The sequence below is a fragment of the Glossina fuscipes genome, unplaced genomic scaffold (assembly GCF_014805625.2).
Source record: "Glossina fuscipes isolate IAEA_lab_2018 unplaced genomic scaffold, Yale_Gfus_2 1, whole genome shotgun sequence".
NCBI lineage: Eukaryota > Metazoa > Arthropoda > Insecta > Diptera > Glossinidae > Glossina > Glossina fuscipes.
The window spans coordinates 43,056,930-43,072,009 of record NW_023998415.1 but is presented as its reverse complement, the minus strand read 5'-3'; positions in this window follow the sequence as shown (position 1 = coordinate 43,072,009).

Sequence of the window (15,080 nt, the reverse complement as noted above, 5' to 3'; positions counted from 1 at the left end):
ACAGGCGTTTCATATCGTTCTTTTGAGTTCCGGCAGGGCTTCCTTATTTTAAAGGATGAGTCCAAGCATCGAAGTTTTTCTTTTATTGTAAAAACTTTCTTATAAGCGAAAAACTCGCAAAAAAATTGTAGTAGCAGTGGTGCCGATAGCAACATTTCTGTCTACACAAGTAACCTACAATAGTGTTTTCGTGGAGCGATTTTGGCTCGTGGCATTCCAAAAAGAGCTGTTGACCTGTTTTCGCTTACATTCATTTATCTCGATATTAACTCCACTCCCTTCTCAAAACTCTTCTGGCTACCAAGTCTGTACATTTTCCAATATAGTCTATAATATGGCTGTCACATAGTGAATGACATATTGTGCTTGCCTTCTCCCTTATAATATTTCTTTTGCAATGTCTGTCATCTATGAAAACAGTATGAAGCGGTGGTTTCCTATCATAGAGATCTTTAAAGTGTCAAAAGGCACTCCTCATGTTAGAAATAAGTATAGTAACTATATACGTTTAAATGCATAAAGAGCAGGAGGAAAATTCTACCGTTGAATATGTTTAACATCTTTTATTTATATAAGAAAATATGTATACACTAAATGAGAAAACGATATTATGTTTAAAAAATAATTTCAAGTTAAAATGTCAAAAGATGTCTGTTAAGACCTTTAGTCTATTCGAATTTTCATAAAAATTCAAAATCAATTTTATAAATAACAAGTATGAAAATTATATTCGGTAAGGGCCGAATCTCACATACTCATCACCATTCTTTTCGCATTCTACTCTCAAAGTTGTTTTATTTGATACCCATATCGCTGGTAAGATTAAAAAAAAAAATTCAGTGCGGAGTCTACCAGACTCATTTCAAAAATTAACCCATTTCTAGGCAGATAATATATACTGCATTTAAAGAGTGTACAAAATAGTTTCAAATGTTTTGTCTTGTTTGTCTTATGATAATTGAGTATGCGTGACATCTCAAAAAAGTGAAAAAAATTAAATTTAATTATTCGTAACTTTGGGTGGACACGGCCGATTGGTGCCATTTTTGTACCTAGAGAGTAAAGTGTCTCGTAAAGCAAATTGTGGTTGGGTGTTTTTTCTAACTTAAATTATTTCCGGGTAACGAGCAAAAATTCAAAAATTTTTGTTAAAAATGAAAAACGGCTTTCGCTCTACGGCGCACTTCTGCTCCGACCGATTTGGCCCATTTTCAATATCAAACTGCGTATAGAAACTTTCAATGTTTCTATTTAATTTGTGTGTTGATATTTTCATTTTGCGAACCGGAAAGTGCTAACAGCACACACCATACAGATAGCAGGCGGACGGACGGATATGGTTAAATCAACTCAGGATTTCACGCTGATCACGGATATATATATATATAATCTTTATAGGGACTCTGAAGCTTCCTTTTGTTTTGTGTTACACACATATATTTTGGAAAAACAAAAAATTGGGATTCCTCCCGCCTTACAGTGCTGGGTATAAAAATAATTTTTTCATTATATTTTAGTATAATAAGACAAGTGATTTAACAGTTATTTCAGCAATGTTTGCCCAACATTATCATTATTACCGAGAAATCGATGAAATGGAATTCAATAAAATTTGTGTAATTAAAGCCTTTAGTGAATTATTAATATATTATAAAAATTCAAATAAAATACTCATTTAAAAAAGGTTTTTCTTTTTTTGTCTTCGCTGTCGCTGGCATAAACATCTGATTACGAAACATACGGAAGTAGTTTGTATTCAATTGAAACTATTGTAACATTAGTGAATAGAATTGAAGTAATAATCAGGCGACGCAAGACGAACACCCGGTCCTTTCGTAATGTAAACTAATAAATACCGCAAACGGAAAAAAGCAAACGAAAAGAGCAGAATAAGAGATAGAACGAAGCATATGTGTCGTACGGGGGATGTAAGTGTGTTTACAATAAATAGTGCGCGCAAAATTTTATTTTAGAGAAATCGTAAAACTAAAAACTGCTAACAGCTGAAAAAATCAAAATAACAAAATTCAAGAAAAATAAAGATCAGAAAGATTAATACTGAATAAAAGTAATTTAAGATCTGAAGTAGAAATTAATAATAATAAGAAAAGGAAAAAAAAAAAAAAAAAAAAAAAAAAAAGAAAAAACATCGAATGAACGAACATGTGCATGAGTATCCCTAGATCTATGAATGTGCGTGTGAGTAGTAGTAGTAGTAGTAGTAGTAGTAGTAAGGGTGGAGAGCTGCAAATAAGATTTTTCGATTTCAGGTGTTACGGAACAAATATATACGGACGTGTACTGCAAAAGTCTTAAGGTGAGGGTGGTTTCCTTTTTTCTTCATTTGTTCTTCGGCTCGTGTCTCTTGTGCTCATTGGCATGGAATCTTGAAAATTTGGATATTAAGTAACGGCTGAATTGCAGCAAAATGTATTTTTGCGTGCGGTTTCTGGTACGTACATCATTATGCTTTTCTTCTTTTACTTTGTTTCGGCAGGTTCTCTTTCTGTTAGGATTTCATAACCTTTTTTGTTTTTTTTTTTGGCGCTCACTTCATGCACTGCTTCTTCAACTGAGATCTGATTACTACATTAAATGCCTCTCACTCTTCTACTGTTTATTTTCGATGATGAAGCCACGTGTACTGGCAGGCCGATGACATACGACACCTTTCTAATTTTGTGCTGTACGATCGCTTATGTATCGCAACAATCAGTAACAAAATCATATATAAAATTTTTTTTAACATCCGTTTTAAAGTACGGAAGTTTTTCTTATCCTTTGCCAAAGTAGTTAAAGGGTTTCTCTTAATTCTCTGCTTACATTGAATATAATAAAAAAAAAAAGAAGAGTTTTTTTTGTTTTTTTTGTTTTTTTTTTTTTCAATTTCTTAAGGTGAAAATCACAAATTATTGTTATTATGTAAATTATGTTGTTCGTAATCCGAGATAGTGGTATTGATTATAAAAATGAAATTTTTTTCTTCTCTCTTTTTTTTTTCTCGGTTTTAATCGGAAGACAGATAGATATATCTATATATCAAATAACAATTAGGTGTCTCTTGAATGAACAAAATCATTATTAAAATTACTTCCTTAGTTTGTTTTTCAACTTTCTCGGCGTTCCTGACGATTTACTAGATCATCTTCTTCCCTTTCGTTCTTCGGCACTTTTGTTTTCTTTTCACAAAAACTTCAAAAGTTTCTTAACCTTAGAGTTGTTCGAGTTCAAGTGATATATAATTTTTGTTCTTGATGTTTCGCAAATCTTCTTTTAACGACTTTTTAAAATAAGGCGTTTTATGGCAAATGGTTGAAGAAGTTGGTCAGAAGACCAAAACCCCTTTCTAATAGCGTTCTCTCTTGAGTCAAATCAAAATATCGCAAAAACTTCGATCGGTAGGTTGAGCATAAGAGAAAGGAAAACAGATAGACAGTGACAGAGACAAGCTAAGAGATCGATTTAGAAAGTGATTTTGAATCGATTGGTAAAATAAAAAGTTTGTCCATTTCATTTAGCATTTGATAAGCTTGGCTTCCTCAAGAACAAGATCACACCCAATTAAGATGACATTAGTCACTGTATCTCATAACATTTATACATTCTACGTTTCTTGTCATCGGATTTCAGCTTGGGATGGAGCACGAAGATATTCGATCTACAAATGACTTAATGGGTCTTCTCTGGCTTGGACCAAAAAGCTATTCAATTTATAATGATTGTTGATTAACGCATCTGATATAACCTCATACAACAATCGGTCAATTAACTCAAAGGAATATTCGAAATTGACTGCAACGCAACGACAATGCTGACGTTTGCATGACAAAATTTTCGCCTTAGATGATCATTTGCCTGAGTAGTCGAGTAGATACGAACAGTGACTACCAAGCGAAACTCTCTGGGTTCAAATCTCGAATGCGGCAGAGTTTTCTTTGGTCATAGCTACTGTGAGTGCTTAGTTAATAAAGGCATTATCACACCTATCGATTGCGCACACAAAATGGACAAAAGGTAAAATAATGAAATTAGCTTTGGAATGATACAACACCTAGTGATGGAACCACATTGCAACTTTTGGTGATCAAGCTCCGCAAGGAGTGATTATATAAAATACGGGAAGAGATATTTAAAGATTTTTGTCATTAAATGATGTTTGGTGTTATATATTACTATAAGCAAATTACGTTATATTGCCGCACGATTAGAAGATGGCATGCAGAGATGTGCACGTGTGTTTGCTTCCGTCAATCATGTCAAAAGTTATATTAGTGCCAACTATAAAATTCTTAGGCAATAGCGTGACTACGATATAAGTATAGCTTGAAGGAAAACTATGTGCTCGTTGAAGTTCGTATAAGACGATCGACTAAAAAAAAAAAAACAAAAACGAACAAAATTTCGTCGAATCAATAAAGGAAATGGTCCTGAAATGTCGGTAAAATACTTCAAGAATCATTTGACACTTGAACCCCTGACCTCAAGTACAAGAAAGACTCAGACATATGTTGGGCTTAGCCTAACCTGGTTCTTTCTTAAAAGCATTAAATATGCCGCTTCATACCGATTAAAGGAGAATAACCGGGCTGGGCTATCAGTTTTTGATAAGTGCTCAACGATTTATGCTAAGCATAACTTGGAAGGCACGTATATGATACGAATGTAGTTCACTTTTTAATGCGTTAAAACATCGGTTTAAAATCGTTATATAACGTTCAACGTAACCTAACGTGAAAAGACGTCGCATATTTACTTAATATTTTTGAAAAAATTGATATGTTACGAAAAAAGTGCTATGATGAATGATTTCAGAGGAAAAATCAATAGAAGACAAGACGATCTAAGCTTACGGTCTATCGCCTCTGTTCACTTGAAGACTTCTGACGATTTAAAGTAGAAGTTAAGTTAAGTATGACATCGTAATTCACGAACTGTGTTCTGTACGACACATTGTGCGACGAAAGCCATCTGCTTTAGCACCATCTAAATGCGGTCGGATTGTAAAATCGTTGAAAAGATTGAACCACGGCCGCGGCGATCGTAACGAACATATATATCGAAAATTTTTTTTATAAATTATTTCAATGTTCGTTGTAATATCTACGATAAGATGGTTCACCAATTTTGTCAAATTTATTTTTATGTTTTCTTTTTTTTTTTTTCTTATTTCTCTTAAATTTTATATAAAAATATATATATTTATCTGTAACTAACAAGTAAATGATAATGACATCGTCAACATCTAAAGTGACAATCATTAGCGAAAGAAGCTTCTAATAGAACTTAAGCAGAGTCATTAAAATAAATACCTAAAATGATGTATATGCATGCGAGAAGTTGGGAGAAGAGAATACAAACTAACTGACATATATATATATATATGTATAAAAAAATAAATAAACAAAAAGCATTTATTTATATGTGAACAAGATATGAAATGAAACAGAAATGATTTTTCGTAAACTTAAATTGCCTTCGGTCGCGTCTTCTAAGGGAAGTGATATAAGTTATAAACTAAAATTTTTATCTTAACACTTTTAAATAGTTAAAAGGAATTTATATACATATATATATATGTATATATATACACACGCACGCCACGCAGCGCCACACTGTAACATACTGTAGTTATGTCATTAAATTTAAGTATTTTCGTTTAGGCGATTGATGTTCATTTTAACTGTTTTCACTAAATGTCTGCAAATGAATCTTTTTTTTTTTTTTTTTTTTTTTTTTTTTTTTTTTTTTATTTGAATTCTGTTGTTTTTTTTTTTTTTTTGTATATATTTATTTTTTTTATTTTTTTTTTTTTGTATTTTAAACTATCATTATTATGTGTATATATATATATATATATATATATGTATGAAAAAAGGAAAGGAAATAAAAATTCCACAAAATAGAGTGCATGAGTGTGTATATGTGCGTATGTATGATGCGTAAATAATACATATATATATGTGTGTATTCAGAAATGTGTGATTGCGTTTTGTCAGTAAATGCGTCGGGGGGGCATTAGTTATTTTTTGGTTTTCTTGCTTGTATTTTCTTCTTCTTTTTTACAGTGATAAATGTTTCCTACGCATCAATACCAGAGACAGCGAATAAAATCCAACATTTAAACATTACCCTTGAAATTTATATAAGCATATTCGTGAAGAGAGAATTTGCTTAGGTTAAATCGAATTTCTGAATACCTCTTAATACCCAAAGTTGCTTAAAAGGGTTATTCAACGGTTACAGCAGGCAGTTAAATTTAGCTTACGTGATAACCTTCAATTTTTTTTTCTATCTTTTTCTTTCTTCTTCATCAAACGGAGCAACAAGCAATAGGATTATTTACTTCCCATAACTAGAATATTAACTTTGTACACTTTTTATCGCACGTAATACGAGGAGAAATGGGAAAACACAATCGAACATAAAAACTCCAATATTTTCCTCATCGTCGTCGGGTTGAAGCGCTAGCCGGCAATTAAACTTTACTTTGAATTGTTGAGATGCCATAGGATTATTGCGGACAACAAATGCGAAATTTCGATTTAATAAAAAAAGTGAAAAAATAAAAATCCTTTTTATTATAGAATAACTAAAAGTAAACTTTTGTTTCGTATTTCACGATAACACATGTGCACATGTGGGCGGAGGTTATTTCTTTCCATTCTCCTCCTATTATGTATTATGTTCATCATATAATTTATTTATAAACTAAGTACTGTATCCGTATTTAAAAATGATTTCAGATTTATTCGAACATATGTTCATTTCGAAAATATCGCATGTTTCCAGGCGAACAGTGAAACAGTTTTCGATTTTTTGTAGATATAGATGAGATTAATTATCGCATATCTCTACTGCGATATTATACCTAATCGGAGCCGGGAAAAGTTTTTTGGAGTTATTCCACTCATCTCACATCCTTTTTCGTTTCAAGGTTCAAAGCAAAGACGGACCTAGTGATAGTGACGGCAAAACATTCTTATGTTTTCCCCAATTTTGGAGCTGGTGACGTAGCCGTCTTTAGTCTACAATTAGATAAACATTAACTCATATTGCATTTCCTTCTCAAGAAATACGATCCACTTTTAGAGCATAATTTTGCTTAACGCTTTACTTTTCACAACTTTAAGGCGGACATATCGATTTGATTGTCCAAGTGAGAAAGTTACAGCAAAGCAAAATAAAAGTCCTCAGCTTTTTATTGCAAGAATTAGCTGACAGGGGATTCCGGGAATTAATTTTGAACAATTTTCCCACATGTGCACCCGTTGTGTGAGCTTTGCGGGAAGTCTCCCTTTTTACAATCTACGCGGCATAGAAGTGGAAAATACGCTTCACGCCTACTGCAAAAATTAGTTCATGTAGGACAGTTTTGTGACAAGTAAAAGCATTTTGTGAGTTTTGTGGAAGCCTCCCTTTTACAATCTGTATGGCATAGTGCTGCAAAGTATATCTTCCCGTTACATTTCTGTCCGCATGTGTATATTCTTTGGCTCAAGCTTTGGCTCAATAATTCAATTTTTTCGAAATGTCAGTTTGCTGTTTCAATGAGTTAGGGAACATTCGGTGATCGTTATGTTTTATAAACATATTCGTCGCATTTATTTAAGCATTAACAGCAAGATGACAAACTTAATATGCTTTTCAGTGAGCGGTTGTGAAAACTATTTATCCCGTATACGTATGAATGTGTATATCCTGACTTTGCAACAAATGCAAATTTAATTGCTTACCGCATATATTAACACATACATATGGACAAAAAAAAAAAAAAAAAAAAAAAAAAAACATAAACAGTTCCTATAGAAACTTAATTTTTTTTTTTCTTTCTTATTTTGTTTTATATGTTTTCTTTTGCTGGCTGTTTGTTGCTTGATGATGATGATGATGATGATGGGGACGTTAATGAATGCCTTTATGTGCGAGTATATAAGCGGCACGCAATTTAAGTGGGCGTGCCCGGGGGCATATGACTATAGTCATGATCATTCCAAAAGAGTTTAAAAAAAACGCACGCCATTTTTTTCACTGTCTCTCTCTCTCTCTCTCCCTCTCTCTCTCTTTCTCTCTCTCTATATATATATATATATATATATATATATATATGTTTATATATGTTTATATATTGATATATTTATATGTATATGAATGTATATTCATATATGTACGTATGTTTGTAAGTATGTATATATGTGAACGTATGTATATGTACACATTTAATTTTTTCTCTTAGCTTAGTGAAGAAATCACAAAAAAAAAAATAAAAAAATAGAGAGAGAGTAAGATAACAAAAAAAAAAAAAAGCAAGAAAGAAATGCTTCAAAATGCGTTTTGATTTGAATGATATTTTAGTGTTAAATGCTGGCTTTTTTTTCTCTACAGCGAATTGATAAATATCTAAAATTGTTTTAAATGCTGCTTAAATAGTGCTTTGTTTTTTTCGTATCTTTGATGATTGATGTTCGCTACTGTATTTTTTAAAATATATGTGATTAGGATACGTTACCGCAATATAACGGTTTTATATTTCTTATATATATATATTTTTTTTTTCTTTTTTTTTTTCTATTCAAACTAACAATAACCGGAGCCACTTTTGTTTTTGCCTTATTAAAGCACAATCAGAGTTTCTTAAAGTAAAGGAAATTGAACTTTTACTGCAAATCCATATAAAGCGCTAACGAAAACATCGCTTTCGTTGTCCGTGGGATAAAAACGCTTATATCATTTAATTTGTATTTTTTTAAAGAAATGTCATCTAATAGATTTATTTATTTATTTATTTATTTTTTTTTTATAACAACTAGAAGCAATAGGCAATGGTTTCAATAAATCAGCGAATATTTTTGAAAGAGAAAATATTTTGTTAAAAATATAAGATCGGATTTATAGATGATTCGGTCCATATCTTTGTAAGTTGAAATTTGTCTTCTTTTTTTTTTTTTTGTTGTAAGCTAAGCTGTAAGTGGCTCACAGCAGTTCTCAAAATGTGATATACGACCAGTCAATCAGGAGTGTATTGCGCAAATGTTGAGCGTTTTCTTTCCATCAGTATACGACAGACACACCCTTTGTGTGCAGAGGGGTAAGGTCAATCCGATTTAAAATTGCATGTCAAGGATGCAGATTATCTAATGTTTGTGGAGTACCTAACGCATATTACGGTAATGCAAATGCAAGGGCATATTACGGTGATTGCAAATGAAAATGGACTGTTAAGGAAAATCGTTTGTGGTAACAGGACATTTTAGGCTTATGCGAATGTATGTAATACTTGTCATAAGCGCACTTTTTATTAAAACGAATCACTATTTGAATCGAAGTAAGCTCATCTGTCCGTCTAACAGCTCTGCAGCCTGCAATCCACAATTTATGAAACATTTTAATGCAATTTGATAAACTAATGTATTTTAACTCAAGGGCGAACGCTCTTGGAAAGGCTTCAAATAGGACGCAGGATCTTTGCAAACACTTTTCATATAACGCTTTATTTTTAAGAGTTGTTTTATAAATAATTGTATGTGGATGTGGGGCATTTAATGGCGAGCCGTGGTCCACAAATCTTGTTGTTACTGATTTAATATTCATAGATTCGCTTAAAGGTAGCATTAAAAATTTCATGTAAATCACTTGCGTTTATCAAGTTTGCTAAATACTTTAAAGTAAAATTTGAATCTTGCAAAGATTTAACAACGATCGCTAATGCAAATCATATATTCGGACATGAAGTATAAACTGTGGTTTCGGATAACAAAAACAAACCATATCGTTTCCAAATAATCAACACTCCCCCACCTTTCACAGTTTTATTGTGCTGAGAAACTTCTTGATCGTCAAGATCCTATGATAAGCAAGAACATTTTATTCAGCCTATCACTGTTATTTAACACGGTCTCTGCCACGTGCATCTTTTTCAGCACTTTAAAACAAATCTATTCGCTGAGCTAAGATATTAGAATCTAACAGAAACAACAATTAATTGATGTTGTTCTTATTTTGTACGATACAGTGATGGTCACAACACTAATTGAGACGCATACTGTAATTATGCTCGTCACGTGACGATTAGTTGTAAGTCCATATTTTAGTCGTTAGTTAGTCTCATTACAATATAAACTGATCAACTGATCAACAGTCAGTTGCAACAATATTCGATGTTTTCGTCAAACTATAGTCTGTGTCTTAATTTTTGAGGTCGAGGAATTGCTCATCGCAGACATTATATAAGAGCGTAGAGAGACAAGAAGTGTACATCTAATACTAGAGCTTCTTTCCAAATGCCTTTTAAATGCCTTTAAAGTATCATTCGAAAACATTCTGACTTAAACTATTATTCAAGTGGGATATATTCCTTATGTAATCATCATTAAATGATGGATTTATTATTATTAAATTTATTATTTATTTAACTAGCGTAGCTCTTAAAATGCTGCTATACTGCCATACTGCCATTGTGAAGATTCCAAATTGATTGTTGTGTGTTGTCTCCCTTCTCCTTTCCTTCGATATGACCGGTTGTCACGTAATTACAAGACTGTAGCATCAAAGCCAAAGGAAACTTTTTCGAAATTAAATTTGGGGAAATAATTAGAACTTTGCCACAGAAATAGAGAGGCATAAGTTTGATCACTTTTGTATCACATATGCGTGAATATGGAATGTTACGTTACGTTTGCCTTATTATGTGTAGTAAGTAATTTTCACAACATTGGCAGTTATAATAATAGTAATAGGATGAGTAATCAATGCATCTATAAAAATGATTGATTTTTTTTGTTCTCAATAAAAGAATAACAGCTGATAGATGAAAAAGATGTTCTGCAAGAAAACGTACACATTAAGCGGCAACATTACATACATATTTACAAATATATCGTGTATATAAGGTAAAGGACCTTCGAACAATAGTTAACTGTCACGATAAGTAACTGTGAAGTAAATATTGATTATATGTAACGGAGAAAATGAAAAAGGTGAGAGCAGCAGGATATTTTCATTGACGTACAAATTTACGTAATGTTAATGAATTTAGGAAGTTTTCAAGTATCGACAACAACAGTGGGTGATTCTTTTCAGTGAAAACGAAAATAAGAAAGAAATTAAAAAAAAAAAAAAAAATTGTGTCAAAGAATTCAACAACTGCTACTTTACGCTTTAGTTTTCATTTTATTATTCGAAAAAATTTTTTCAAAGCAATTTGTTTCTCTGCTTATTCTTAACGACTATAATAATATTGCGGTTTTTTCTCTGCGTATGCGTGTATGCGTGTAAATTTTATAGAGAAATGTCAAAAGTATGTTATGAATAAAAAGAAGAAACGGAACAAGCCTTGACCCCAGACAGACAGCATATGCTCTTCCCGGCTCTTGGTAGATTAAGAGAGTGTTGTCTATAATTACGTATTAATTATGACGAATTTTAAGGGTATATTAAAGGATTCTTTGCTTTTTCCAATAATTAATGTCCACAGGTGCTGAAGAAGAACACTTTTTATATATATATATTGGAGAAATGATGAAAGCATTACATATTGTTATATAAATAGATAAACGTCATTGTGTTTCAATTTTATTCAATTTTTCAATAAATCTTTGATAAATATATATATATATACATATATATATATATATATATAACGTGAGAAATAATCATATCTTTCTAATGAACTACATAAGCAAGTTACATCCGTTCCTAATGGCAAAGCAATAGTTAATTGAAAGTCTCTTAACGCATATGCAACTACACCATATATCAAGGAAATCAATTTCTAATGCGTATACACATATAAGCGAACATAATTGAAAATAATAGTTAACATTATGAAAAATATATATGTAACGGAAACATTCAGGCTTGTTTCTAGAGTGCCGTAAAATTTTTTAATCATACAATCTTAAGCAGTCAAGTAATTAAAAGAAATTAATCGTAACAAATTTGCGATCGCAACTATTAACGTGAATATCGAAGCGAACGTAATAAGTTAAATAAAAGTCCATTTAAGGGCTTTTAGGTTGTATCGATGCTTTGATACATTTTATCTGCATTTTTAAAATATCGCCCGCTATATAGTGTTGGTAAACAGAAACCTTTTCAGTTAATGAATGATAAACAATGGTAAAAATAAGTAAAAATGTAACTGAATGTGAAACGAAATAAATAAATTTAATTCAATCGATTTTGTATTGGGCGACCCATCAACTTTTATTTCTATTTTGTGCTTTATATCACTGATGATAGAAGCATACTAAGCTTGCGCCGATGTATGCAATCGTCCGAAGGACTTGAGATATTATTTGAACTTTTCTTACCTCGAAGTCAATTTCAATATGTCCGTCCGTCTGTTCACCAGCCTAACGCTCGCGTATATTTCTCTCCACCAACAGCTATAATTGAAATTGCTCAGGGACGGGCCATGAAAAAGCCCTTCTTAATATTACTTAACATTACTTAACATCCGTATTTAATGTAATGCATGTGGAATGTGCATTTGGATGGGATAGAACCATTTTTTCGACTCTCACTCATGCAAAATTTCTTACAGAGGTTATGTATGCCTTTATATGCTAACAGGATTTCATTTTTAATATTTGAAATTGATATATCAGACAATAGCTGAGCATACAAGTTACATAAGCATAAGCGTCTTTTGGGCCGTTTTGCCAGTGAAAAGTAAGTTTTTATAAAAAAAACGTATAAGATAGATAAATAGAGAAATGATTTAGGCTATCTAGTGTAGGCCAGTTAATAACCGGACTTGTCTGCTTATAGCGAATTCGAATTGAAGTGAACGATTCGAGTACAGTACAATTGCTCAAACCAATATCGTGTGACTATGAGCGAGTCAAACATACTTGAAGAGCATCAGTCTAGTTTTGTCGTCTTCTAATCAACTCCTATTTACTCCCACTTACTTACAGTTAAGTGCTTTACGCAGCTGGAAACCGTTCGATCCAGCATTCCAGAGTTTCGTCAGACATACTATACTCCTTTGTAAAGCAACATTCAAGTGGAAAAAGCAAATCTTCCGATTTTTTTAATTAGAATACCGGCAATTTCATCATGGAACTTACCCCATTTGCTGGGTGCGGTCATCTGTGCCGAAAGCATTGAGAGGTAAGTTGTTGCAATCCAAGTCCGCATTTTTATTTGTTATAGTCGGGCTTTTTACGCCACCAGAAGATGGTGTTTTGTTACATTTTTAATTCTACGAGCAGTTATTTTAAATAAGACAAATAAGACTTAACTCAGGAGAAAATGGGAAAAATGACTGACTGGAAAATGAATGAAATGAATCATGAAATGAAAAAAACTAAATTTTAAATTCAATGATTGGGCACAATCCGCGTATTACTGATTGTCGGTATAAGATTGATATATGCTTTCTTAGTCTATCGGCAATCAAATTTCATACATTTGTTCAATTCGTTCAGTTTACACTTATATTAAATTGTCTCGATTTTTAGCCTAACCATTATTACAGTTGGAGATTTTATATAAAATTTTATATCTATTCTCAGTTCTGCTTAAGACGAGATGAGATGTCGTCTTTTAACGTAGAATGAGAAATGAAAATGAATGAATAGGAAAACCGAGTCTTCAGTCTTCTGATTCAATGTTTGTAAGAAGTGATCTCAGACAAGGCGTCGATTCGACACGATTTACATAAATGAAATTCTCATACGTTCACTTTCAAACATTAGATCGAACCAGATTCGCCTTAAAAAAATTGTTTCAAAATATATACACATATGTATGTCGAGATAGATATTTCGTAATCGTAATTTATACTTATAGCTTTAGTATATATTTAACTGATAAAATCGCATAGAGGAAATGTCCCGAGGCGTTGGTGTTTCATTTGGGTTTTTGTTGTTGTTGTTGTTGTTGTTGTTGTTTTTTCCAGAAAACATTTAAACATTTTTGAGTGAAATATATTTATATATATATATATATATATTTTTTTTTTTTTTTTTTTCAACTCTTAATATATTATAGCATTCCGTATTATAATCAGGTTTAATCATATGCAACCAGAAGTAAAACTATTTTTGTTAATGAACTTTGTTTTAGTAATGATTGAGAATTCACCTGTATTTTAAAAAATTATGATAATATTATATATAGATAGTTAGGTAGAAAATATAAAAGGTACAAGTGTGGGAATAAATAAAGAACAAGAAAACAATAACAAAAAGGGGTAAATAATAATCAGTTGAAAGCTTTATACAAGTTAATCCTAATCTGCATATTAAACTATATAGATAATAACGGGCTTTCGGGCTAAATGGATGCATGAATGAAAATTGAATTTATGGAGAGGACAAAAGCATTTAATTATATTATATAATGGAATCAGGAAAGCAAACCAAAAATTTTAAATATAAAAATGTTTGTTGTTTCTTTATTTTAGCTTAGTGAGGTTAGTTAAGAAACACTCGACACAATTTGAAATTGTTGATGATGATCGCGGCGGCGGCGGCGGCGGCGACAGTGTCGATGGTGATGTCGGTGGCGGTGGCGTTGGTAATCATGCCAACAATTAAAAAAAATTTTTTTTTTTTTATAATTATCTATTTTTTTTTTTTTTTTTTTTTTTTTTTTTTTTTTTTGTTATTTTCTTAAAGATTAAATGATTTTTATGGGATTGTAAAGAAATATCATCATCATTCATATCGTTTAGTTCCATGAATGAATATTGTTGTTGTTATTGCGGTATACAAGTGTTTTTCTAGTTTTATTTTTTTCATTCGTTATATTAAAATTGTTACCATTATGTTGTAATAAACTCTAACAAAGTAGTTGAGAGCAACGTTATTCTCATACATTTGAACTGGTTTCATTGATTGCGCGTTTTGATTACGCCTCTTTTTTTGTTTTTTTTTTTTTTCTTATTTCTTTTTTATTTTAAGAAGAAAGAAAACGTAGAAAGAAATTAAACTGAAAACCGCAAAAGTCCACCGACACAGCGGCACTTTTAACAGCCATTAAAAATTAGACTGACTTACTGACTTTCCTCAACGTCGTTCCATCGACATTTACATATACATTTAGATAGGTGGGAAGAGCGAGGGAGGTGAGGT